At 41.6% G+C, this 27,799-nt stretch overlaps 1 long non-coding RNA gene and 2 other non-coding genes across 3 annotated transcripts; all 3 read right to left on the bottom strand.

Annotated features, from left to right (window-relative positions):
- Positions 1 to 3,107: 3,107 nt before the first annotated feature.
- LOC137765647 (uncharacterized) lies at positions 3,108 to 18,382 on the bottom strand. The gene is made up of 4 exons (XR_011074244.1): positions 18,169 to 18,382; positions 8,989 to 9,167; positions 7,384 to 7,523; positions 3,108 to 4,502 (listed from the first exon to the last, which is right to left on the bottom strand). It is a non-coding gene; the product is annotated as an uncharacterized lncRNA (long non-coding RNA).
- Positions 6,405 to 6,536, bottom strand: LOC137766849 (small nucleolar RNA SNORA63). The gene has a single exon (XR_011074383.1). It is a non-coding gene; the product is annotated as a small nucleolar RNA SNORA63 (small nucleolar RNA).
- LOC137766883 (small nucleolar RNA SNORA81) lies at positions 6,860 to 7,029 on the bottom strand. Its single transcript, XR_011074413.1, has one exon. It is a non-coding gene; the product is annotated as a small nucleolar RNA SNORA81 (small nucleolar RNA).
- Positions 18,383 to 27,799: the final 9,417 nt, after the last annotated feature.

Here is a 27,799-nt window from a genome sequence, read left to right as displayed (position 1 = left end):
AGATAATGATCATGAGAACGATGACCATACCAAAGCCGGCATGATGTAGACATCACCTTAAAGGAAGGCTAAATGATTGTGTTATTTTAATGACAGATGGAAGGACTATTACAATTGGATTAGGAAATTTAATAACCAAAACAGTACATTCTGCACAATAGATAGAAAAGAATTGGGGATTGGGCATTGCTATGGTTTGAATGTTTGTGTCTCCCTAAAATTCATATGTTGAAATCCTAAAGCCCCATGTGATGGTATTAGTAGCTGGGGCCTTTTGGTTAGGTCCCGAGGATGGAGCCCTCATGAATGGGATTACTGCCCTTATAGGAGAGGCCCAAGAGAGCTCTCTTTTCCCGTCTGCTATGTGAGGATACAATTAGAAGTCTTCGACCAGGAATAGGGTCCTCACTTGACCATGCTGGCACCCTGATTTCAGACTTCCAGCCTCCAGAACTGTGAGCCATAAATTTCTGTTGTTTATAAGCCACCCAGTCTGTGGTATTTTGTTACATCACTGCAAACAGACTACGGCAGGCATGCTGAAGAATCGGATGTGAAATCATGTATGGAGACTGAAAAAACCCAACATCTGATGACTTGGAAGTGCCTAGAAGTGAAGTATTCTGTGAGTAGAGTTTTGAGAGTAGAGGAGAAAAATAGTTTCCCTTACAAAAGCCCAGGAATAGAGCTACATATAGTCAACTATATTGATCTGATCTTTGACAAAGGAGCAAAGGCAATGCAATGGAGAAAAGATAGTCTTTTCAACAAATGGTGCTGGAACAATTTGACATCACATGGAAAGAAATGAATCTAGACCTTATACCTATCAGAAAAATTAACTCAAAATGGATTACAGACTGAAATATAAAACACAAAACTATAAAACTCCTGGAAAATAACATAGGAGAAAATCTTGATGACTTTGGGTTTGGTGATAACTTTTTAGATGCAACATCAAAGGCAGGAAAGCTATTGACTTTGGACTTTATCCCAGGCAAAAAGGAAAGCTATTGAATAATTTATATTTTTATGAGGTCACTCTGGGGGCTGAGTGGTAAATGGATTGGATAAAGCAAGACCAAGGGCAGGGAGGCGAATTTGGAGACCACTGCCAAAGTCTAGATAAGAGAAGGAGGTACAAAGTAATGAGCTAAGCATTACTGGAGAAATATGGTAAGTTTGGTTTTGAACATATTGTAGTGCCAGAGTCATCAGACTGAAAACATCCAGGGAGTGGTTGGTCTAATGCTTGAAGGAGCACACAGGAAGCCTAAGAAGAGTGACAAGAGCATAGCAGAGGGCCACATACATAGGAGGGAGAAAAGTGAGTGGGGCCCTGGTGGCAGAAGTGTTGTGGAGGAAGCTATTGAGTTCAAGAAAGTAATCAAAGGTGTCTTTAGATGGAGATAATGGTTGACTCTGATTCTGAATAAAATCCACATTATTAAGCAGGGCTGTGCAGGCCTTTTGGTAAATTCTGTAGTTATTTATGCCTTTCCCTAATACAACATGTTATGTTTGTTGGGTTTTGTCTAATCTTTATGTCGTTCTCTCCACCTGCCTTCCAGTCGTTGTAGGGAACAGATGTTAAGGTAGATGCCATCCTCTACATCTCATTCTTTAGGATCTCCTTTCAAAAATTTACTTACTGAAGACAGTGGTGACTTTTAATTCATTTGATACTTCCAAGGATTCTGGCATTTGTCTTATTTGCCACATCAGCAGTTTTATGATAAGTTGTGTAAACAAAGGATGTTACACCCTGAAAGGAATTCAGGATGAAGCATTTTGTTTTTTGGATATATGGGCCCCTAGGTAGTTAAGATGCATATGTAAGGAAGAATTTCGATGACCCCAGATTCTTGCATCTTCCCATATATAGATAAGCACAAAAATAATTATCTTGAGATATCTGGGGTTTTTCTGTGTATGTGATTAGCAGTAATCTTTTACCAATATATATGCTTGACTACGTGTATTTCCCAGCCAGAAAAATCATATATATACTGGCTCCCCCAATCCCTACCTCTTCAGAGCAGTTCCTCAGAGCTATCTGAAAAGCTCTGGGCTATAGCCCAGGCTATAGTCCTCAGTAAGGTCCCTGAATAAAACTGAAACTCACTGCTCTTACACTGTGCATTATTTTCCAGTAGACAGTGGCAAGCATCAGTTCTAGGACTGAGAAAGGACAAGGGTGCTGCTTTTCCCTAGAAATTCATTACCATATTTTTTTTCCTATCTGATACCAATCAAAGCAACTGGTGGAATAGTCACCGTCTGTCAGCATTGTTCTTTTGACAAATTATAAACTGTGGTCAAGAAAAAGATTGCTTAATAAGTAATTTGTGAGAAGGAGAAAACAAGGATCATACTCATTCCTTCTGTAATGGAATCTACTATAGCAACTCTATGTTATTGTTATGGAAAAAGAAATTTACTGCTTATTAACAAAAAATTTGCTGTTGAGTAGCTACATGGCATATACAGGGAAATGTTTGCCATACCAGAAGAGGCAGGAATCTTACATTCTAATGCTTCTTTTTTCTCAAAGAAGCAGATAATGCTTAGTAGATAGTACTGATGAAATCTGCAGTTGATCAGTCTTTGTGCTACTGCCATGTAGCAGCTAACTTGGAACTATTAAAACTTTTTATGAAAAGCCACGTTCATTGTGTCCTTTGTAATTTTACAATTAGAGTAAAATATTTACTACAGTGCTGTTTTAACCTTTTCCTTTGCAAATATGGAGTTATGACAAGAAGTACAGATCTTTAAGGAATAAGGACCAAACAACTTTAAAGAAAAAACACTTCATTTTAATTTATTGAAAATTCAATATACAATACAGCAATTTTTCTGAGATTTAACTGTAGGACATGATTGTTGCTGGTGTTTAGCAAAAGACTCTAGTTTACACTTACCACTAATAATATGCCTTACTGAATAAAAATGATACCAAAAAAAATAAATTCAAATATTTTCTGAAAAAATCATTTTAAAGTTAGTTCCATTCAGTCTAGTGACTAACACAATAACAGCAGATATACTAGTTTAATATAATAGGCTGCTTTTATATAGCATGTATCTTTCAGTCAACAAGTATATTATTAAATGATAGTGAACACTCAATATAACCATGTGTAGAGAACTAGGAGATAAAATTCTAAGAAAGATTTACAACCCCATCTTTTTTTTAAATTGAAGTATAGTTGATTTACAATGTTGAGTTAATTTCTGCTCTACAGCAAAGTGATTCAGTTATACATATATATGTATTCTTTTTCATAGTCTTTTCCATTATGTTTTATCACAAGATGTTGAATATAGTTCCCTGTGCTATACAGCAGGACCTCGTTGTTTATCCATCCTGTATATAATAGTTTGCATCTGCTAACCCCAAACTCCCACTCCATCTCTCCTCTCCCCACCCCCACTGCCTTGGCAAACACAGATCTGTTCTCTATGTCTGTGAGTCTGTTTCTGTTTCGTAGGTAGGTTCATTTGTGTCATATTTTAGATTCCACATATAAGTGATATCATATGGTATTTTTCCTTCTCTTTCTGACTTCTTCACTTAGTATGATAATCTCCAGTTCCATCCATGTTGCTGCAAATGGCATTATTTCATTCTTTCTTATGGCTGAGTAGTATTCCATTGTATTATATGTACCACATTTTCTTTATCCATTCATCTCTAGGTGGACATTTAGGTGGTTTCCATGTCTTGGCTATTGTGAATAGTGCTGCTATGACCATAGGGGTGCATGTATCTTTTTGAATTATAGTTTTATCTGGATATATGCCCAGGAGTGGGATTGCTGGATCATATGGTAATTCTATTTTTAGTTTCTTGAGGAACCTCCATACTGTTCTCCATAGTGGCTGCACCAATTTACATTTCCACCAACAGTGTAAGAGGGTTACCTCTTCTCCACACCCTCTCCAGCATATGCTATTTGTAGACTTTTTAATGTTGGCTATTCTGACTGGTGTGAGGCAGTATCTCATTGTAGTTTTGATTTGCATTTCTCTGATAATTAGCAATGTTGAAACTTTTTTCATTTGCCTGTTGGCCATCTGTATGTCTTCTTTGGAGAAATGTATATTTAGGTCTTCTGCCCATTTTTCAATTGGGTACAAGCCCATCTTTTATAGCCACCCCAACAGTCTAATTCTAAAGAGGATAAAGCCAATGACTTTCCTCACATGAGCTCATGGCTGAAGTTGCTTTGCTATCAAAATCTATATTTTTGATCTGCTATGAGCATTGAGACAAAGCTTCAAAAGAAGCACAGTGCACCTTGTGATTGCCTATTCACCAACAGCAAGCACTACATTCAAAACCATTTCATCCCAGGAATTAAATTAGGTCAGCCACATTCATTGGCATTTCCTCCAGTGTAGTATGGCGGAAAGGCTCAGTGTCACAAAGAATCTTCTTGTCTTCTTCAATGTTTATGGCCACAGCCTTCCTCCCAAATTGACTCCTGCTGCCAATTCTGAACAAAAGAAAAACTATTAATCAGAATATCACTTATCAAGTACTACATAAAGTACTAATGATATGAGCTACTTGTTAACCGTCAGTGGCTGTTTATTTGCCAAGATTATACTTAGAGGACTTCTAATTGGAGCACTAGATCCTAGTCACAATATCTAGAGAAAAAGAAAAGATATCTTTTGTAGTTAGTTCAAAAAGATTCTTCCAGTTGCAAGATCAGATTCTATCAAGTGGCTTGAGTGTTATTACTTACAGAGCAGATGACAGTATTGTGTTTGGGGTAGTGAAATTAAAGCCCCTACCGAAGTGGGCCAAGAGCAGGTGTCAGCCTGGGACAAACATAAATACCAGGGACGAAACAAAAGCAACAGCTGTGTAATCCATTTTGACACACTTTTGGAACTCTAAACTGAAAATATAAACTCTGGAATGTTAACTATTGTTTAGGACTATGCTGTCCAATGCAATAGCCACTAGCTACATGTGGCTATTTAAACTAGAATTAAATAAAATAGAAAATTTAGCTCCTCAGTTGCATTAATCATATTTCAGTAGCCGCACGTGGCCTGTCACTACTGTGTTGGGCAGGGCAGATATAAAACATTTCCCTCACTACAGAAAGTTCTATTGGACAGATCTGATCCAGGACTTAAAACTTTTTCCACTGTGGGGGAAACCTCTAAAAATTTATTATGGTAACCCATATTTATCACTGCTTTCTGCTCAGGTCACCTCATACACTGTAGCACAGATGCCTGAGATATGTTTACCACCACAGCTTTCTACTAAAGCAGATGATAGAACCAATCAAAAATGTCTGGGCTGGAGCAACTTAAAATACCAAATAACCAGTACAAGAGGAAAACAAATATGAAAATACTGACTTGCTCTTTAACCAAACAACATGCTGTTTCACTTATGAATCTATGTCCTAAATCAGGCCAGTGCCATTTCTGAGCATCACCTCATTATCTATTCTTACCAACTACTATATTTTTTGACAAAGTTATTTTTATATTAGTAACAAGACATAATTCAATTTATTTAGTGATAAAGCTACTGTAACTAAGCCAGGGTCAATATAAATTGCTATCAGAAAATGCTGAGAAAAATCTTAATTATAGAGGAATCACCAAGAAAGCACAAGACATGAGCAACACGACTTAAAAAAAAAAAAAAAAAAGACTCCTATGTAAGTTAAGACAACCAGATCTAACAGCATTATTGATTTTCCCTTTGAATATATACTCTATAGGGTCCAAAATCTGGGCTACATTTCACATTGTTTTCCCACTGTGTTCTGTTTAACCACGAATATTTCCAAGTACAATTTAAATACGACTTACATGTTACTACATTTCCTGATTCAAGGTTGTCTGGCTGACAAAATCATACTTGAAAAGCAACACATGAATTTATTTTTCCAGAATAAAAGCAAGTAATTCAATGAAGATGACAAATACTCAACTGAAAATATAGTTTTCATAAGTAGTGGGCAAATCATAGTTTATAACCATAGACATTAGTTGTACCTAAAAATCATGAGCCTGAGATATGATAATATCTATTCAAATTCTGATTCAAAAAGCAACTTCTATACAATCTTTCAGGGCACAAAATAGTAATGAACTGCATATATATCACACAGCTCACTGGAGTATGGTCTTTATTCCCCCACGTAGCTTGAGCTGACAAAGACAATGAAAAATCTTCCCCTCGAAACCATCTTTTAGTAGGTAAATATTGTAATTAAATTAAATACCAGTAAGTCAGTAGTAATCAGTCCCTTATTTGAATTCCCTCTTGGTAATGCCTCTTTCTTTCTGTCACCACCTGCAAAGTATTAATAAGCCTTAACTCTCAGGAGTCATTTGTTGAGTCAGGGTTTAAATTGGTACATGTGTATGAGACCATGCATCCCTGGCTGCTACAGCACCATGGCTGACAGGGCTTGAAAGGAAACAGTCTTATTTTGAGCAGGAGGCAAAGACAACGCGGCACTTCACAGCTACATTGTAACTAGATCCTGCTTCAGTTTGTTAAGGAAATAATTAGATATTAACAGTGTCTTAAGTAGCAATACTAGGCAAGAACAGCTCTTGCCACATCAGAACTGAAATTCCTGGGACGCGTTTTCTCAGAGCCAGTTTACCCTTTGTCTGTGTTCTGAAAAAGAACAGCCTGTTTACTGGCCGGTCTCTCATATGTCACAAAGAGCATACAGTTCCTTCCCTACAGTATTTCAGAGAGGAAAATGTTAATCCAGATCAGAGTCAGAATAAAAAGCCATTTGACTTCTCTATCCCTACCCTTAGAAGGAACCAGTTAGAGAAATTCATTCTATTAATTCTGCCTAAATTCTGTACCAAATCTTAGAACAAAATACCCTGGAGTTACCTGCAGTTTTTCTACTATCTGGTATGGTTGTTTTTTCCTTGTGTTTACTCTGTCAGCTTTATTACAAGCACTAAGACACTACAGATACTAGTTACTGCAATTTTAGCACAGAGCTTAAATAAGAAGGTTAGGGCTTCCCTGGTGGCGCAGTGGTTGAGAATCTGCCTGCTAATGCAGGGGACACGGGTTCGAGCCCTGGTCTGGGAAGATCCCACATGCCGCGGAGCAACTGAGCCCGTGAGCCACGACTACTGAGCCTGCGCGTCTGGAGCCTGTGCTCCACAACAACAGAGGCCGCGATAGTGAGAGGCCCGCGCACCGCGATGAAGAGTGGCCCCCGCTTGCCGCAGCTAGAGAAAGCCCTCGCACAGAAACGAAGACCCAACACAGCAAAAATAGATAAATAAATAAATAAATAAATAAGAAGGTTAAAAAAAAATCCTGGCTATAATTTTTATGTATATCAATTAGAAAAACATTACCCTCTTTCAAAGTTATTATAAGATATTGATCTTTTCAAAGGTCAGTTCTTCTTTCTTCACTAGAATTTGAAATGGATTTCTCAGGAACTTTTTGAGGTCTTCAGCATATCAATTGGCATTAAGGCAGAAAGCAACACAACCTTAAAAAAGAGACAATGACTAATTATGTTGACATATCAATTATAACAGTTTTCATAATAATACTTAGAGAAATAATGTTTGAGACCAAGCGTCCCTGTCTTACTACAGAACTGAGCTAGACAGAGATTGTAGGACACAATTGCTTTTGGCAGAGGAAAGGACAATATAGCACTTTACAGCTATATTGTAACCATGAACCCAACCTGCCAGCTGCAGAAAAATCACATGCACACCTGAGTCCTTGTATTTGATTTCTGGTAAGTCTCGTGGATTTGACCTTTAATCCTTTGGCTCAACATTTTTACTGGCTTCATCCAAAATAAGCATCTTGATCCATTTTGGAAAGCGAAAAAAAAAAAGTCTTACTTAAGAGTGGGTTGTGCATAGAGACTTCCTTCCAGAGACTACAGTACAGAAGGAGAGGGGGGAAGAATAAGTTTATGTAAAAAAACCTGACAAACTCTACCTCAGCCAGGTGATCAAGGTCAACATCAACAGTAATAACCTTCGATAGAATGAGATGAAAATGTTACTTTACCTCTGTGGTCTTCCTCCTCAACACCCATAACTACAGTCTAATCTTGAGAAAAACATCAGACAAATTCCAACACAAGTGCATCCTACTAAATATCTGACCAGTGCTTCTCAAAATGGTGAAGGTCGGGCTTCCCTGGTGGCACAGTGGTTAAGAATTCGCCTGCTAATGCAGGGACATGGGTTCGAGCCCTGGTCCGGGAAGATCCCACATGCCGCAGAGCAACTAAGCCCGTGCGTCACACCTACTGAGTCTGCGCTCTAAAGCCCGTGAGCCACAACTACTGAGCCCGTGTGCCACAACTACTGAAGCCCACATGCCTAGAGCCTGTGTTCCACAACAAGAGAAGCCGCCGCAATGAGAAGTCCGCGCACTGCAACGAAGAGTAGTCCCTGCCCGCCACAACTAGAGAAAGCCTGCACGTAGCAATGAAGACCCAATGCAGCCAAAAATAAATGAATAAAATAAATAAATTTTTTAAAAATGGTGAAGGTCATCAAAAAAAGGGAATATTTGAATAACTGTTACAGCCAAGAAGAGCTTAAGGAGACATGACAATTACATGTCATGTGGTATCCTGATTGGGATCCTGGAATAGAAAAAGAACAATAGGCGAAAACTAAGGAAACCTGAATAAATTCTGGACTTTAGTTCATAATAATGTGTCAGTGTTGTTTCATTAATTTTAACAAATGTGCCATACTAATGTAAGTTGTTAATGCTATAGGAAGCTGGGAACTCTCTTCTCAATTTTCCTATAAACCTAAAACTGTTCTAAAAAATAAAGCCTATTACAGAAAAGTATTAGTATCACCTCTAGATATTCATGCATGGCAACTGGCTTAAACAATTAGGATAATTATTTTCCCTCCCATAACCCAAATATCACTGGTTAAAAAATGCCCTAGGAAAAATATGGCAATACTTACAATGATATATTCTATTTAGCATATCAAATGGTCTCCCTGGAGTACCAGGACGTTGTGTGCTCCCTCCTCCACCAGCCTGAAGTTTTTGCATTTTATTTTGAACACTGGTTCCACACAATGCAGGCATGACAAGTTGCTCCAAGGCAGTAGTATCTAAGTGCCAGAACTACCTTTTGGATCTAAAAGTCAAAAGCTTAAATTATTATGTTACACAAATGAAGGCTCCATCAAATGACTTTCAAAGCACATGGCTAAATGCTAAACTGTTCATATTTAGTTTAAAATTCTGGTCTGCGAACAGCTTTTATGCAGCACAATGCAGAATCACTTCCAAGCTTACAATGCAGACAAATCAAACTGCTTCAAGATAAAATCCCTTTAAGCATCTCATTTAAAAAAAAATTTTTATTGGGGTATAGTTGATTTATAATGTTGTGTTAGTTTTAGGTGTACAGCAAAGTGGATCTGTTATACATATACATATATCCACTCTTTTTTAGATTATTGTCCCATATAGGCCATTACAGAGTATTGAGTAGAGTTCCCTGTGCTATACATAAGCATCTCATTTTTAATTAGATTTTTGTGCCTTTTCAAACTTGGGAATCTTAGTTTCCTAGAGATACCAGCTAGATAATTAAAGAACCAAACAATTAAAGAACAAACAGTTCCTACATTTTTCTTTTACACGTAAGACATGTAAGTAGTGAAATAAGCTCTACATTTACAGCTCCAAGGCAAATTGTCCTGATATGTATTCCTTGATTACCATTCACTTTAAAAATAAATATCTTTCCAATAGGAAACTTATACAGCCCTGATCTTAATGAAGCCTAAAGCTTTGCTAAGAAAAGCTTTATTTCATAGCTAACATATCAGTAAGCTTTGAAAAGAGACAGCAGGCAACAGATGTATCACACATGACAAAGATTCCCAACTAATTACAGATACTGAGTTTTCATGTTGCAAAATTGCATTTAAACTTAACAACAATAACACAAAGTGCATGGATCCTGAAAGAAAGAAAGCTTTAGTTTCTCAGTCTACTGAGTACAGCCCTGCAAACCATAAATGCAAGCCTAGTTCTAGTTTAATTTGAAACAAAACCAAAAACTCTATGCATGCATGGACAATAGTTTTTAGAAAGGTTTTTTACACTAAGTCATAAGCTGTTCTTCACTTTTGTAAAACCTGAAGCATCTGGGAATTTATGTCCCCCTGGGGGAAGCCCTACATCAGTGACTGAAGGTGGCTATACCAGCTTGCTGGCTCCCTAGTGAGGACAAGGGGGATATTCACCAAAGAAACTGGCCTACATGCTCAGTGATTGACACCATCCTCTACTGTTGTGTTTGAGTATCAAGTAGAGCTCTCTATTGTGGATGCATCATGAATACCAAAAATCACTTCATCATCTCATCTTATTAAAGTCATGAAAGACAAAAAATGAGGACTTGTTCCAGAATGAGGCAGATCAAAGAGACATGACAACTAAATTCAACATATGATCCTGGATTAGACTCTAGACCACTAAAAAACCAGCTTTTCTTTTGGTAAAATGTACATCAGTTGGACAACTGGCTAAATCTTAATAAGTCTGCAGATTAGATAATAATATTGCATCAAAATTAATTTCTTGATTTTGATAACTGTACTATGATGTAAGAGAATGCTACTTTATACATATTTTTAAATTCATGTCAATCTGTCTCCTCATTTGGCATAGCACTTTTCCTTTTTCGCTACAATTTCTTCCTTCATTAAGAGAGTATCAGTTTCCAAACACTGGGATGAATGTTTATAATGGAGCCTCTACACCATTTGTTTTTGGCGTGTTATCACAAGTCTGTTAATCAATGTTCCAAAGTTCTATGGGAAATGTGGGTTCAACACTGTACCTTCAAATCACTGAAGGATTTGCAAATGATATTTTATCATTTTCTAGTATAGTATATAATCTGGCTTTAAACTCTCTTATTTCACACTTCCAGTAAGTTTTAACACCATATTTTCTATCAAGTTGATACGCAGTTGTTATCATCTACTATTTTAAGACCACCATGTCTACTCGTCACTGTGTAGATCATTATGAGGGCTAAGATTTATGTAATATAAAAATAGGAGTACTGTGTCAATGGAGAAATGAAACTAAACTGTCACCCAGTTGAAACCAGACTATCAAACCAAACTGTCAACTAGTTATTTTATCTTTTACGGCAAAATTGCCTTATGACCATTTGGTTATGTAGCAAAAATGTCTACAGCAAAGATGCTTATGGCAAAAATACCAGACACATACCACAGATGTTTGAACCTTGCAAATATACTGAAAACTACTAAATTGTAAAATTTGTGGTAACTTCTATGGTATATGAGTTATATCTCAATTAAAACCGTTTTTTTGTTTTGTTTTGTTTTTGTTTTGTTTTTTGTTGTTTTTTTAGAGAAATAGGAATGCCACTTAGGAGGTTAAAGCATTTGACCAGATGATGGTGTTTCTGACCTAAGTGTGTGGTGGTATTGGGCAGAATGAATTAATTAGATTAAAAAACATGTAGGCAATAGAATTAATAGCACTTGGTGATTACTTAGATGTGGGTGGAACAAAATGAGGGGAGGCAGAGGGAGAGATGTTCAAGGACTCCCAAATTTCTGACATTAACTTTGTGGGCAATGATGTTATAATCTACTGAGTTATGACAGTCTGCAGGGAAAAGCAGGATTAGCACAGGATTGTGAATTAAATTTCAAATATATTGAGTTTGGGGTATCTGTAGCACACCAAGTGGAGATGTTGAGTAGGCAGTTGAACAACATGTATGATGTTCAGAAGAAATTTGAGTTAGAGACAGAAATTTGGGGGTTTTCAACAAAGCTATAGGAGTAGATGAGATCCAGAAGATCCCACTTCCAACATAAAGTGTTGAGGAGTTCCAACATCTAAGGGTCTGGTAATCTAGCAAGAGACTGAGAAAGAGAGGAGAGAATAAAAGGAAAACTAGACTTACTTAAAAGAGAAGAGCCAAGAGAAGAATTTATTCTAAAAGGAGGGTGTGACCTAAGAATGGGTTGGCAACCTTTTTCTGTAAAGGGCCAGATAGATTAAAAATATATTTTGGCTCACAGGCCATGTAAAAACATGCTGAAGCTGGATTTGGTTCACATGCTGTAGTTTGCCCAAACACTGGATTAGGGTGTTAAATGTTGCTAAGAGGTCAACAATCCACTGGATTTAGGGACAAGAAAATTATTGGTAACCTTAGGAGGAACAGTTTCAGGAAAGGGGTGAGGACAGAAGAACAACAGGTTGAGAAGAGAATGGGAAGTAAAGAAATAGAAACCTCAGGGTAGACAGTTCTTAAAAAACTGATTAAAAATGGGAAAAGAAAGAGAGTGTTAGTTGGGAGGAAAAACAGGGACTTACTCCCTGAAGAAGAGACTACGAAATATTTAAATACTGGTGGGAAGGATTTAGTAAAGAGGGAGTGGTTAACCATCCAGGTGACAGAAGGGATAATTGATGGTAGAGATCCCTGAGATGGTGAGAGGGGAAGGATTCAGAGCACAGGCAAAGGGACTAGACTTCGATGGAAGTTGGATGCAGATGAAGGTGGGTGGGCAGCTTTGAGGGCAGGAAGCTCAGAAGCTCGGGTATTCTATTTTCTCAGTAACATTGAGACCATTTGCTGAAAATGGCTTATTAGGGATGTCACAGGCTTGAAAAAAGTGAAGAGGATTTGAAACAGCAGTTGCATAAAAAGGAAGAATGAGGGGGCTAGAGAAACACAATGGGCCTGCTGTGCAGTGTGAAAGCCCAGGTGAAGTTGACTACCATGAATTTATTTTAGTACCAAGTCTTTCAAGTGTGCAAGTTTCTCCAGCTCTTCTGGGAGGCTTGCTGCAGGCACAAGAATACAAATAGTTGGATTCATCTATGGTTGAAGTTTTCTCTGGTGGATAACAGTTAGTAATAATTGGTAGCATTTATAAACCTTGGGGATGACAGAGTAGGTTTTCTTTAGTTATGATTTTAGAGATAAAGTCTCAGATATGTTAAGTGACTTGTTTACGATCACATGGGTAATAGTGAGTAGTTGCTAAGATTAGACCTTCAGTTTTCATAATTCCACATTCTCTTCAAGGTGGTGGAAAAGTTTTGTAGTTTTTTTGGAGAAAAACTGGGAAAAGTTCCCAAGGGGAATTTTAGAGAATAGTTGGTAAGTGAACTATGTTAACACTGTAAATGCTAAGGAAATAAAACAATATACAAAGAAATATAAAACTCCTACGAAGCTTGACATTTGGTTTTTAAAATATACTAAGTCTACTTCACCATGAACAGCTGACCATAAACCTACTTTCTGGCTTTATCCCTCACCCTGTAGTCATTTTCTTTCCCTTGCGGCTTGTTAATGTTTCTTCCTGTTTATAACACAATGACAATGAAAACCATATAAAATTATACATGGGGAGCAATTACTGAGACTAACATATAAATATTTTATTATATTAGCCTGGCTTACAGATATTTGATTTGGTAAAATTGGTATATTATGGTCTAAGATATCTGTTTTAACTATTATTGAACAGTACATTTCTTTTCACTGAAATTCACAATATTCATAATATTCTTAATTACCTGGCTTTTTTCAACTTAAAACTAAAATTAAAATATTTAGGGAGGTGGAGTCAAGATGGCGGTGTGGGAAGCTGTGAAGTTAGCGTCTCCCCACAACTAGGGCGCCTGCCGGCCGCTGGTGGGGGACTCTGATGCCCAAGGAGACGGGAGGAACCCCAAAGTGAACCGGTAGGAGGTAGGGGGACTGAGTGGGGAGGATAAGTGGAGGCCAGACAGGAATGGCGCCCCTGAGGCCGGGGAGATCAGGAGAGGCAGGTGGGAGGGGCCCTCTGGGAGAAGCCAGAGAGGAGCGGAGGTGACTGCCCTGCCCACTCAGGCACCGGGAACCTGCTGAGTTCCCAAGCTGGTGGGTCCTGGGGGTATAGGAGGCAGGGAGATCAGGAGAGGCGGGCGGAAGGGGCCCTCCAGGAGAAGTGGGAGAGGAGCAGAGGGTGATTGCCCCGCCCACTCAGGCACGGGGAACCTGCTGAGCTCCCAGGCTGGTCCCCTGACCTCCAAGGGCACCACCCCCCCACCCCACCCCAGCCTGCCGCATTGGTCCTCTGGGCATAGGAGGGAGGCCAGGGAGATCAGGAGAGGCAGGTGGGAGGGGCCCTCCCAGACCAGCAGAGCAGGAGAGGAGAGGAGGGTGTTTGCCCCACCCACTGGAGCCCAGGAAGCCTGCTGGGCTCCCAGGTGAGGTCCCCCACCCTCTGAGACCAGGGGTGGGGGGCACACCTGGGCCCCTTCTGTTCCTTGAGCCTAAGCCCCACGCCCCACAGCCCCCAGGGCCTTTTCCAGCCCTGTGGGTCCTGAGCATTGGTCCCCCCCCCCCCACTGCCCAAATCTCACCCTTGCTAAGGCCCCACCCTCCCACTTTTTTTTTTCCCCTCCTCCTCAACACATTAAAAGGATCATACACCATGATCAAGTGGGACTTATCCCAGGGATGCAGGGATTCTTCAATATATGCAAATCAATGTGATACACCACATTAACAAATTAAGGAATAAAAACCATATGATCATCTCAATAGATGCAGAAAAAGCTTTTGAAAAAATTCAACACCTATTTATTATAAAAACTCTTCAGAAAATGGGCATAGAGGGAATCTACCTCAACATAATAAAGGCCATATATGACAAACCCACAGCAAACTTCATTCTCAATGGTGAAAAACTGAAAGCATTTCCACTAAGATCAGGAACAAGACAAGGATGTCCACTCTCACCACTCTTATTCAACATAGCTTTGGAAGTCCTAGCCACAGCAATCAGAGAAGAAAAAGTAATAAAAGGAATCCAAATTGGAAAAGAAGAAGTAAAACTGTCACTGTTTGCCTATGACATGATACTATACATAGAAAATCCTAAAGAGGCCACCAGAAAACTACTCGAACTAATCAATGAATTTGGTAAGGCTGCAGGATACAAAATTAATGCACAGAAATCTCTGGCATTCCTATACACCAACAATGAAAAATCAGAAAGAGAAATTAAGGAAACACTCCCATTTACCACTGCAACAAAAAGAATAAAATACCTAGGAATAAACCTGCCTAAGGAGGCAAAAGACTTGTACTCAGAAAACTATAAAACACTGATGAAAGAAATCAAAGATGACATAAACAGATGGAGAAATATACCATGTTCTTGGATTGGAAGTATCAATATTGTGAAAATGACTATACTACCCAAAGCAATCTACAGATTCAATACAACCCCTATCAAATTACCAATGGCATTCTTCACAGAATTAGAACAAAAAATTTTACAATTCGTATGGAAACACAAAAGACCCCGAATAGACAAAGCAATCTTGAGAAAGAAAAACGGAGTTGGAGGAATTAGCCTCCCCGACTTGAAACTATACCACAAAGCTACAGTAATCAAGACAGTATGGTACTGGGACAAAAACAGAAATACAGATCAATGGTACAGGATAGAATGCCCAGAGATAAACCCATGCACATATGGGCACCTAATTTATGACAAAGGAGGCAAGAATATACAATGGAGAAAAGACAGCCTCTTCAATAAGTGGTGCTGGGAAAACTGGACAGCTACATGTAAAAGAATGAAATTAGAACACTACCTAACACCATACACAAAAATAAACTCCTAATGGATTAAAGACCTAAATGTAAGACCAGACACTATAATACTCTTAGAGGAAAACATAGGAAAAACACTCTTTGACATAAACCACAGCAAGATCTTTTTTGACCCACCTCCTAGAGTAATGGAAATAAAAACAAAAATAAACAAATGGGACTTAATTAAACTTAAAAGCTTTTGCACAGCAAAGGAAACCAAGACAAACAAGGAAGGAAAGGAAACCAAACAAGACAAAAAGACAACCCTCAGAATGGGAGAAAATATTTGCAAATGAAACAACAGACAAAGGATTAATCTCCAAAATATACAAACAGCTCATGGAGCTCAATATTAAAAAAAAACCAAACAATCCAGTTAAAAAATGGGTGGAAGACCTAAATAGACATTTCACCAAGGAAGACATACAGATGGCCAAGAGGCACATGAAAAGATGCTCAACATCACTAATTAATAGAGAAATGCATATCAAAACTAAAATGAGATATCACCTCACGCTGGTCAGAATGGCCATTAGCAAAAAATCTAGAAACAATAAATGCTGGAAAGGGTGTGGTGAAAAGGGAACCCTCTTGCACTGCTGGTGGGAATGTAAACTGATACCACCACTATGGAAAACAGTATGGAGGTTCCTTAAAAAACTAAAAATAGAACTACCATATGACCCAGCAATCCCACTACTGGGCATATACCCTGAGAAAACCATAATTCAGAAAAAGTCATGTACCACAATGTTCACTGCAGCTCTATTTACAATAGCCAGGACATGGAATAAACCTAAATTTCCATCGACAGATGAATGGATAAAGAAGATGTGGCACATATATACCATGGAAAAGAAATGAAATTGAGTTATTTGTAGTGAGGTGGATGGACCTAGAGTCTGTCATACAGAGTGAAGTAAGTCAGAAAGAGAAAAACAAATACTGTATGCTAAAGCATATATATGGAATCTAAAAAAAAAAAAAATATGGTACTGATGAACCTAGTTGCAGGGCAGGAATAAAGAGGCAGACATAGAAAATGGACTTGAGGACATGGGTTGGGAGGGCAAAGCTGGGGCGAAGTGAGAGTAGCATCGACATATATACACTACCGAATGTAAAATAGTTGGCTGGTGGGAAGCAGCAGCACAGTACAGGGAGATCGGCTTGATGTTTTGCGATGACCTAGAGGGGTGGGATAGGGAGGATGGGAGGGAGGCTCAAGAGGGAGGGGATATGGGGACATGTGTATGCATATGGCTGATTCCCTTTGTTGTGCAACAGAAACTAACATAGTATTGTGAAACAATTATACTCCAATAAAGATCTATTAAAAAATATATTTAATTATTTAATGATTTATGCCAAAAATTCACATTCACTAAAAGTCAAAGTATAATGGCTAATCATAGTTAAAATTAACTAATTTCAATGTCCCAGGCACTTGACAAGAATTTAATACAACAATCCTATGACGTGGATACAATTATCATTTCTATTTTAAAGAAGAGGAAATGGAGGCCCAGAAAGATTACATAACTTGCCTGCTGCCGTCAGTGGCGAAGCTAGGCTTTGAACCCAGGTGTGTCTCATTCCAGAATACACTTCACTGCCTGAATCACTACCTTGACAGTTTAATACAGTTTCTTCTCCCAAATACAAAGTAAATGCCACAGCAGAGAACCTGAATATAAAACAACTCTCCAGCCCCTCTGAAAGATAAATTTGTTTTTGTTAAGTAGATTCATTCCAAAAATTATAAGAGCTCCCCAGGAATCTTTCTTCGAATTGCACACCTGAGAGGGACAGCAGAACTGAAATGGGTTTTTAAAGTGTCCTGGCCCCATTACTTACTGGTTGCATAACCTTGGATTAGACCTTTTGGGTTTCATCGGAACACGGATTATAACACTCCCCATACAGGGAGTGCTATGAAAGGACACTGTAAACGGTTAGGGGGTGTATAAATGTTATTCTTGCCTAGGATTGCCAGATAAAAAACAGGACGCCCAGTTAAATTTCAGACAAATAAAAAATGTTTTATATTTTAATTTTATTTGATATCAGAGACATATTTTTACTAAAAAAAATTGTGTTGTTTTCTGAAATTTAAATTTTAGCTAGCATCCTGTATTTTTATCGCTAAATCTGGCAACCCTATTCTTGCCCGCATTAGGTAGGGGAGCACGGAGGATGGCAGGCCCAGCTCCATTCCCCCCACCCCCACCCACACGTGGAGAAAACTAAGGCAAAGGGCGGGCTGAAGCGTGAACCTAGGGAGGGGGAAGAAAGGGAAGCGCTGGGTGTAGGAGGACTCCTTCTCAGGGGTGGGACTGAAAGCAGAATCCCCTGACAAGTAGATTCTACCGAGCCTCCGGTACCTCCGCAACTCTTTCACAGCTCAGGCCGGCCAACACCCCACGCCCCCATCCCTGGGCAGAAACACAGCCGTCCTACCACCTACCGTTGCCTCGGCAGCGGCAGCGGCAGCAGCAGCGGCGGCAGCAGCAGCAGCAGCAGCAGCAGCGGGCTCTGGACTGGCTGTCACTGGTTCCTCTCAGTCGCCACCAGCAGCACCGACACCACAGAGGCCGCCGCCATGTCCCTGGAGCCCGGACGCTTGATGTGCGGCTGCGTCTCAGATGTCACCCAAATCGTCCCTCCATACAGTATAGAAGTCTCTTGTCCTCCTCTGGCCTCCGTCCAGTCCGAACCAAGAAATAGCCAATCCGAGTGAGCCATTCGGGAGGGGGCGTCACCACTAAAACCAATCAAAGAACAGAGCAGAGCTGCAGTAGCGGCGATTGGCCAATCAGGCTGCGTGCCCGCGGGGGTGTGGTCCCTGTTTCGTCCGCCCCTTGGGCTGGGATCCAACTGGGGTAGGGGCATGCTGTCCTTAGCCTCCTTAGGTTGCCTGCGTGTGCCATGGATGTTTCCTTCTGTGGGGTTCTTTTCCTCTCATGGGTTCCAGGGCGAAGAGTCCTTCATGACCTTTTTAGAGTTTTCTGAGGGGAAGAAGAAAGGGGAGCTGTCCTAAGATATAAAAGGGTGTGGGGTAAGAAGAATACAAAATTTTATAATGTTTTCAAAAATGTGAAAACATGTATTTTTAAAAAATCCTCCTCTTAATCGTCTCAAAATTGAAATTACAGAATTTTAAGATAGACTTAATTTTTTTCTATAATGCTATTTTTAAAAATTGAGATATAATTGACATAGCGTTGTGTAAGTTTAAGCTGTACAACCTGTTGATTTGATACCTTTATATATTGCAATATGATTACCGCCATAGGATTAGCTAACAACCCTTTCACATCACATAATTATAATTTGTTTGTTTGTTTATTTATTTTTGGCTGCATTGGGTCTTCGTTGCTGTGCGCAGGCTTTCTCTAGTTGCGGCGAGCAGGGGCTACTCTTTGTTGCGGTGCGCGGGCTTCTCATTGCGGTGGCTTCTCTTGTTGCAGAGCATGGGCTCTAGGCACGTGGGCTTCAGTAGTTGTGGCGCATGGGCTTAGTTGCTCCGCGGCATGTGGGATCTTCCCGGACCAGGGCTCGAACCCGTGTCCCCTGCATTGGCAAGCGGATTCTTAACCACTGCACCACCAGGGAAATCCCTATAATTTCTCTTTGATGAGAACATTTAAGATCTACTCTCCTAGCAACTTTGAAGTACATGATACAGTATTGTTGACTATAATCACTAATGCAGTGCATTAGATTTCCGGAACTTATTAGTCTTCTAGTTGCAAGTTTGTAGACTTTATTTTTTACAGCAATATTGAGCATAAGGTAGAGCTTTCCCCTTCCCCCACGCATGCATACCCCCTCCCCAATATTAATATCCCCCACCAGAGTGGTACATTTGTTACAATTGATGAACCTACACTGACACATCATAATCACTGAAAGCCCGTAGTTCACATTAGCCTTCATTGTTTTTTGGTGTTTTTTTTCCCTTTATTTATTTATTTATTTAGGCTGCGTAGGGTCTTAGTTGCGTCACACGGGGTTTTCGTTGAGGTGTGAGGGATCTTTCCTTGTGGCGCTGGCTCTTTGTTGTGGTGTATGGGCTTCTCTCTAGTTGTGGAGCGTGGGTTTTCTCTCTCTAGTTGTGGCACATGGGCTCCAGGGCGCGTCAGCTCTCTCGTTGAGGCTCGAGAGCTCAGTAGTAGTGGTGCGCAGGCTTAGTTGCCCCGCGGCATGTGGGATCTTAGTTTCCCCACCAGGGATTGAACCCGCGTCCCCTGCACTGGAAGGCGGATTCTTTATCACTGAACCACCAGGGAAGTCCCAGCCTTCACTCTTGGTGTTGTACTTTCATGGGTTTGGACAAATTTATAATGATATGTGTCCACCATTATAAATCATAAAGAGTAGTTTTACTGCCCTAAGAATTGTCTGTGTTTTGGCTATTCATTCCTCCCTCCCCCATAATCCCTGGCAACCACTGATCTCTTTACAGTCTTTATAGTGTTGCCTTTTCCAGAATGTAGTGTAGTTGGAATCATGCAATAAGCAATCTTTTCAGATTAACTTCTTTCACTTAGTAATATTCATTTAAGTTTCTTTCTTTTTTTTCATGGTTTGATAGCTCATTGCTTTCTAACACTGACTAATATTCCATTGTCTGGATGTATCACAGTTTATTTATCCATTTACCTACTAAAGGACAGGTTGCTTCCAAGTTTTGGCAGTTGTGAATAAAACTGCTATAAACGTGTAGGTTTTTGTGTGGACATAAATTTCTAACTTTTGGATAAATACCAAGGAGCACAATTGCTGAAATGCATGGTAAGAATATGTTGAGTTTTGTAAAAATCTGCCAAACTATCTTATAAAGGGCAATTTTCCAAATTATTTGCAATCCCACCAGCAATTAATGAGAGTTCCTGTTGCTCCACACCTTCACCAGCATTTGGTGTTGTCAGTGTTTTGGATTTGGGCCATTCTATTAGGTGTGTAGTGGTACGTCATTGTTATTTAGTTTGCATTTCCCTGATGACATATGATGTGGAGCATCTTTTCATATGCTTATTTGCCATCTGTATATCTTGAGGAAGTGTCTGTGAAGGTCTTTAACCCATTTTAAAAATCAGGTTATTCTTACTATTGAGTTTTAAGAGTTCTTTGTATATTTTAGATAACAGGCCTTTATTTTTTTAACAGAGAGATACGTTTTTCATAACTATTTTCTATCAGCCCATAGCTTCTCTTTTTATTCTCTTGATAGTATCTTTCACACAGCAGAAAGTCTTAATTTTAATGAAGTCTATCTTGTCAATTCTTTCTTTCACGGATTGTGCCTTTGGTGTTGTACCTAGAAAGTCTTCACCAAACCCTAGGTCATCTAGATTTTCTCCTATGTTATGTTATAGGAATTTTATAGTTTTGTGTTTTACATTTAGGTCAGTGATTCATTTTGAGTTAACTTTTCTGAAGGGAAAAAAATTGTTCCATACAACTTTTGTTTTAATTATGTAATTTATGTTGACTATGTCACGATGTAAACTTTATATCATACTGTGGTTTACAGTCTAAGAATTTTGAAGAGCTTCGCTCTAGGCCAGTGGTGGTCCCAGGACCAGCAGCATCCATAATCCTGTGTACTTGTTAAAAATGCAAATTCTCAGGTCTCATTCCACACTACTGAATCAGAATCTCTGGAGATGGGGACCAGGAGTTTGTATTTAAAAAAATCACCTGTATTTCCAGGTGATTCTGTTCGTTTGAGAACCACTGATCTAGACTAAACTGGGTGGCCCCAATGGTGCCTAACCTCACCTGTGGCACCCAAGGTGGGTCCTTTGTCTTTCTCTTCATTGTTGGAGGCAGGGCTGACAATCCACCAAAAGGGAGGTAGAATCTACTTTGGCAGTGCTTGGAGGATGGTTTGTCTTTCCAAGCTCAGGCAAATCCTTACCTGAAGGCAGAGAATGGTCTAGATTCATAAGATAAGTGATACACAGTTTGGTTCTTGTGCCAGCAGCATCTGCAAAATAAGACTAAAGCCCTAAAGGGTTATTGTGGGGCTTAAATGACGTTCGTGAAATGCCTACCATCATACCAGGTGGCACAGAGCAGTCACTTACTATATGGCAGTGGTAGCTGCTATAATTGACACTGCCTATCACAACCCTGAGCATATAATTGATGTTCAATTGATGTGACTGATTATTAATTCATTCATTCGAGAGGAAGGCAGGCTATTCTGACTTGTTCCTTGATTTTGCCATATATTAGAGCAATGTGATTTGTCACAGACAGGAAATAAATCATAATTAGAAAAGATAAAGAGAGGCACAGAAGGGAGGAGGGCAGGGAAGGAGAGAAGGCAGGAAGCATGTCCATATTCACAAGAGCAATGGAGATAATAACTTTTCTCAGAGGAACAAGGAGATAAGGGCTATTGAAAACTATGCTCATTTCTTCTTAGTTACAGTTACAGGATTTCAGAACTGGAAAAGGAAACTTGGAGATCACAGACCCACCCCCTCATAGCCCAGGTGAAGCAGTTGAGGCCCCAGGAGAGCATGTATTAGAAATGGGGGGACAGAACTGGTTTCTGAGGACAGCCACTGCCTGTTACATCTTGCTATAAAGTCAGCCAATTCATCTCCATGGAAACCTCTGAAGATTGTGAAGGTACAGATGTGGGAAGGAGACCAGCCTTCTGAGTGTGATTTATTTCCTTTCTATTTCTTTCTTTTCTCTCTCATTTCTATTCATAAGCTTCACCTGACTCTTCTTGCTCTTCCCATTCTCCCGTCCCTTCCATCCATGATTCTTACCCACAAAACCTGGCTTAATCTGAGAAGCTGAGGTCACTGGATCTGCAAAGTCCAGAACGTCCCACATTATCAGTCTCCTTAGCAATATGCTGGTTTCTAGGGGCCAGTTCACAGTTGGCTCTGACTGGTCACCAGGTACTGACTACTACCAACAGAAAACACCTCATTTGGTTTCTCAAAGATACTTGTGACCCTTGAAGAGCCAGAAACTACCGTGGAAACACAACCCAAAGCTGTTTTACTCCTTTGGGTCTTTAACCCCTTTCTGAATTTCTCGCAGGAGGTTGCTATGAAAATGGTTGCTCTACTTGTGCAGGCAGAGTGCAAAGAGCCCAAACATCACAGGAGAGAAGAACCTCTGCACAAATTTCACGTAGCAGGTGGACTAACATCATCTCTTAACCACAGCCCACAACTGTTAGCAGAGAGCATTTAAAAACGTCCCTAAACCCCTGGGATGAGTGGCTATTACTAGAAATTGAATCCAAGGTGTTTGTTTGGGGTTTGGCTTTTTACATGCCAAAGAGGAAAGCTGAGCTTCCCGGAATTGGCTCAGAACCTGTGGGTGGTCCTGGCACTCTCGCGACAGGGCCCCCCCTTTTAGGAATGGACTGGGGGACAACCTGACTAGATTCTCGTTTGCTCAGGCTTTTCACGTGGAGCTCTACTGAATTCGGTTAGTCCGCCTGTCAGGTAGTATCTGGAGCCACCTAAGGAAGCCCCGGGACAGCGTCTACCACTGGATAGTTGCGGGTCAGACGCTCTCCGCAATGGCGCTGTGTCAGAGCCTTTCCAGGAGGGCGCACTGGCGCGCCTGACAGTTGGCAGACGGAGCGGGGGCGCACGGGAGGAGCTGCACAAAGGAAAAGGCCCACACGGTGGAGACACACGTACGCACACGCGTGCGGAGCCAGGTCGGTGCACGGCCCGCGCTCCCGGCTCCAAATGCGGGTGTGTCCAGTGGACGCTGATAACTGAATGAGACAACCCCTAACAGGGGGAAACAAACGCCAGCCACCGCCCCTCCCCCAAGCCCGGAGTCTGGATGGGACGGGCAGCTGGGCCTCAAACAGCCCTCCTTCCAGAGCCCCAGCGGGGCGGCCGCAGAGCTCCCTGCCAGTCACTTTCTCGCCTCGGCTTCTCCGCAGATACCTGGCGGGGAAGGAGGAGAGACGAGCCAGGGAACCGAGCGTCCGGCGTTCAGAACCCCGGTGCTGGCGGGCGCACCAAACTCGCTGTCTCCTCTCCCACAATTGGAGGACAGATCTTGAATCGCCCCCATTCTTAGGGGAATGGACGCACCTGCCCCACCCGAAAAAGGGCGGTGCTCGGGCGCGGGCGCGCCTCTCCGGGAGCCTCGGGCACCGCCCCCGGGCGGGGAAAGGTGGGCGCGGAGGCGGGAAGCGCAAGGGCGCGCGGCGACGCGGGGTAGGCTGCAAGGCTGAGCCCTGGACACCTCAGCTCCTCTGCCTTCCGCACCCGCTGACTCCGCGTGCCCCCTGCGCGCTGACAGAGCATCCTTCATCCCGACGCGACCCTGCCGGGTGGCAGCGCAGCACATCTGACCACAAATCCAGAAACCCATGCGCCCCCTCGGCCCGCGACGCCAGAAGCGCGGTTACAGCGAGATTGGGGCGACTTGCTTTTCTCCTCTCCGGAACTGCAGCTTCCCTCTCTCGTAAAGCCAGTCGTCAAATTGGAAAAGCCGCTCCACCTAATCTTTAAAATAACCCCCTCCGCGGTGTGGCTGGCGTCCTCTAACCGCGCGGCCCTGGAGAGTTGGCCTTGGCTGGGAGTGACTCTCGTTTTGTGCCTGAGGAGAGCGAGGAAGAGTGTGAGGGCCGAGCATCCTCGCGAAGAGATGCCTTTAAAAAGTCATCCATAGCATCACTAGAAACCGTTTTGTGTTGCTTTGTTTTGTTTATGCCGAGTGGTTTTTCGGCGAAATGCAGTTTTGGTTAAAAGAAGAAATGGCCCCTCAGGAGTTCACCCGGCGACTGACCAGAGTGATCGCTTGTGTCGGTAAATGACGCTTAATTCTGCGTTTTATTAATGGAGGGTGGGGGCGTTGTCTGGGACCTGGTCTCCCCCCACCCCGCCCTCCGTCGCAGCCCTGGGATGGCCGAGGGGCCCCTGCCCAGCGTGTGGGCCTCGCTGCCTCCGGTGCTGCTCTGTAACAGGCGTCCCTGAGGCGCTGCGCTCGCGGCCTTGGACGTCCCCCGCGTCTGGCGGAGCCGGAGCAGGCCATGGGGCAGGAGCCTTCACCAGGCAATTGCCGGGTCTGTTGAGCGCTAACCCCGGGGCTAGCTGGCTGTTAGGATCTGTTACCCGCTGCTGACCGCGGGCAGGGGTGGCCAGTTGTGTAGTGATTGACCCGATACTGAGAAAGGAGAGGGAACGGGAGGAACGAAGGCCGGTGCTTTCCAGCAGAAATCGCTGCCAAGCCACTGGAGGGTCCTTCACGAGACAGCGTGCTGGGATGATGCAGGTCACAGTAGAGGGCCGGGGCGCAGTCCAGCTCCCTGGCTTGTTCTGTAGAAGTACGGCCTGGAGGTGTCGCTCCGCCCCAGGTGAACCCCACCGAGAAACCTCTGCCAGCCCCACGAGACTGAGCAATTCTAATCCTCTTCCATGAGTTTACAATGGGGAGCAAAACATGCGTGCATTCCTCCTGAAATAAGGGTTGTGGTGGAAGGACAGGCCCTATACAGTAAGAGAACATTGAGACAGTGGCAAGGTAATTCCTTCTTTCTCCCCCACATTTTCTCCCCCACCCCTTCCCTGGACCTCCTCAAATAAAAAAACACATTCAGGTTCAGATCCTTTGGATTTAGATGACTAGAATTATCCCGATAATTTTCTCTGTTGCTCATTTCACTCTGAGACCCTTCTGTGAATGCAAATCAGTTTTTATTGATGAAGTCAGGAAGTTTTTATCTCAGTGTTCCACGCATTTGTTAAAAATTCCTTTTTGGTATTTATATGATAAATATTGCTTCAATTAGTGAGCTGTGACTGCTCTTTGAGCACACTGGTTCAGTGTGTTTAGTGCAATAATGATATACATCTGGAATGATATACATGTGATATATTTTGTGAAGATGATTTGTATGGGGAGGCTCATTCAGTTTTAAAAAATGTTTCTGGTGCCAAATGTGGCCGCTGAACTGGTTTTTCTTTAAGACAAAACGTCAGTATAATCCTACCAGGGAAGGCCGAATGTGAAATACTGCTGAAGATAGGATAAAATAAAGCAGAACTTGGAGTTTGAAATATATTGAATGCGGAAATGATTGAGCTAAATACCAACATGTGCAAGAAACTGTGGTGCAGGAAAGAGCAGTGGACTGGGTGTGTGACCATCTCAATTTGAATTCTGCTCTGGACAAGTCATTCCACCTCAGGCTGGAAATTGGGAATTTTAATAATCCTTCCCCACCCAGCTCAGTCTGCTTGTACGATAATGTGGGTGAAAACACCATCTAACCTGTGAATGTGTTATTGGTCCTGTCCCTGGGCCCTTTGCCACTAAAGATCTTGGGCAGATCACTGGGCCTCTCTCAGGGTGAAGCTTCCCATCTGTTAAATGAGGAGGTAGACTTGGATGATTAGTAAGTTCTCTCCTGTTTCTTTTTTTTTTAATTGGGGTATAGTTGTTTTACAATGTTATGTTAGTTTCTACTGTACAGAGAAGTGACGTAGAGTTCCCTGTGCTGTACAGCAGGTTCTCATTAGTTATCTATTTTATGCATATTAGTGTATATATGTCAATCCCAATCTCCCAATTCATCTCCCCCCTTTCCCCGCTTGGTGTCCATACGTTTGTTCTCTACATCTGTGTCTCTATTTCTGCCTTGCAAACCAGTTCATCTGTACCATTTTTCTAGATTCCACATATATGCGTGAATATACGATATTTGTTTTCCTTTTTCTGACTTACTTCACTCTGTATGGCAGTCTCTAGGTCCATCTACGTCTCTACAAATGACCCAGTTTTGTTCCTTTTTATGGCTGAGTAATATTCCATTGCATATATGTACCACATCTTCTTTATCCATTCGTCTGTCAATGGGCATTTAGGTTGCTTCCATGACCTGGCTATTGTAAATAGTGCTGCAATGAACATTGGGGTGCATGTGCCTTTTTTTTTTTTTTGCACATTTCTTTTTTTTAAAAAATAAATTTATTTATTTTATTTATTTATTTTTGGCTGCGTTGGGTCTTTGTTGCTGTACGTGGGCTTTTCTCTAGTTGCGGAGAGCGGGGGCCACTCCTCCCTGCAGTGCACAGGCCTCTCACCGCAGCGGCCCCTCTCACCGCAGCAGCCCCTCTCACTGTGGACACAGGCTCCAGGTGCACGGGCTTCAGTAGTTGTGGCTCACGAGCTTCAGAGCGCAGGCTCAGCAGTTGTGGCACATGGGCCTAGTTGCTCCGCAGCATGTGGGATCCTCCCAGACCAGGGCTCGAACCGATGTCCCCTGCATTGGCAGGCGGACTCTTAACCACTGCGCCACCAGGGAAGCCCCGCATGTGTCTTTTTGAATTATGGTTTCCTCTGGGTATATGCCCAGTAGTGGGATTGCTGGGTCATATGGTAGTTCTATTTTTAGGTTTTTAAGGACCATACTGTTCTCCGTAGTGGCTACACCAGTTTACATTCCCACCAACAGTGTAAGAGGGTTCCTTTTTCTCCACACCCTCTCCAGCATTTATTGTTCGTAGATTTTCCGATGATGCCCATTCTAACCGGTGTGAGGTGATAACTCATTGTAGTTTTGATTTGCATTTCTCTAATAATTAGTGATGTTGAGCATCTTTTCATGTGCCTCTTGGCCATCTCTATGTCTTCTTTGGAGAAATGTGTATTTAGGTCTTCTGCCCATTTTTGGATTGGGTTGTTTGTTTTTTTGATATTGAGCTGCATGGGCTGTTTGTATATTTTGGATGTTAATCCTTGGTCCGTTGATTTGTTTGCAAATATTTTCTCCCATTCTGAGGGTTGTCTTTTCATCTTGTTTATGGTTTCCTTTGCTGTGCAAAAGCTTTTAAGTTTCATTAGGTCCCATTGGTTTATTTTTGTTTTTATTTCCATTACTCTAGGAGGTAGGTCAAAAAAGATCTTGCTGAGATTCTTTTTGACCCAGCTCCCAGAGAAATGGAAATAAGAACACAAATAAACAAATGGTACCTAATGAAACTTAAAAGCTTTTGCACAGCAAAGGAAACCATAAACAAGACCAAAAGACAACCCTCAGAATGGGAGAAAATATTTGCAAATGAAGCAACTGACAAAGGATTAATCTC

Source organism: Eschrichtius robustus, chromosome 6 (assembly GCF_028021215.1).
Source record: "Eschrichtius robustus isolate mEscRob2 chromosome 6, mEscRob2.pri, whole genome shotgun sequence".
Classification (NCBI taxonomy): domain Eukaryota; kingdom Metazoa; phylum Chordata; class Mammalia; order Artiodactyla; family Eschrichtiidae; genus Eschrichtius; species Eschrichtius robustus.
Note: the sequence above shows the minus strand (reverse complement) of the source record. Positions and strands in the feature narration are given on the sequence as shown.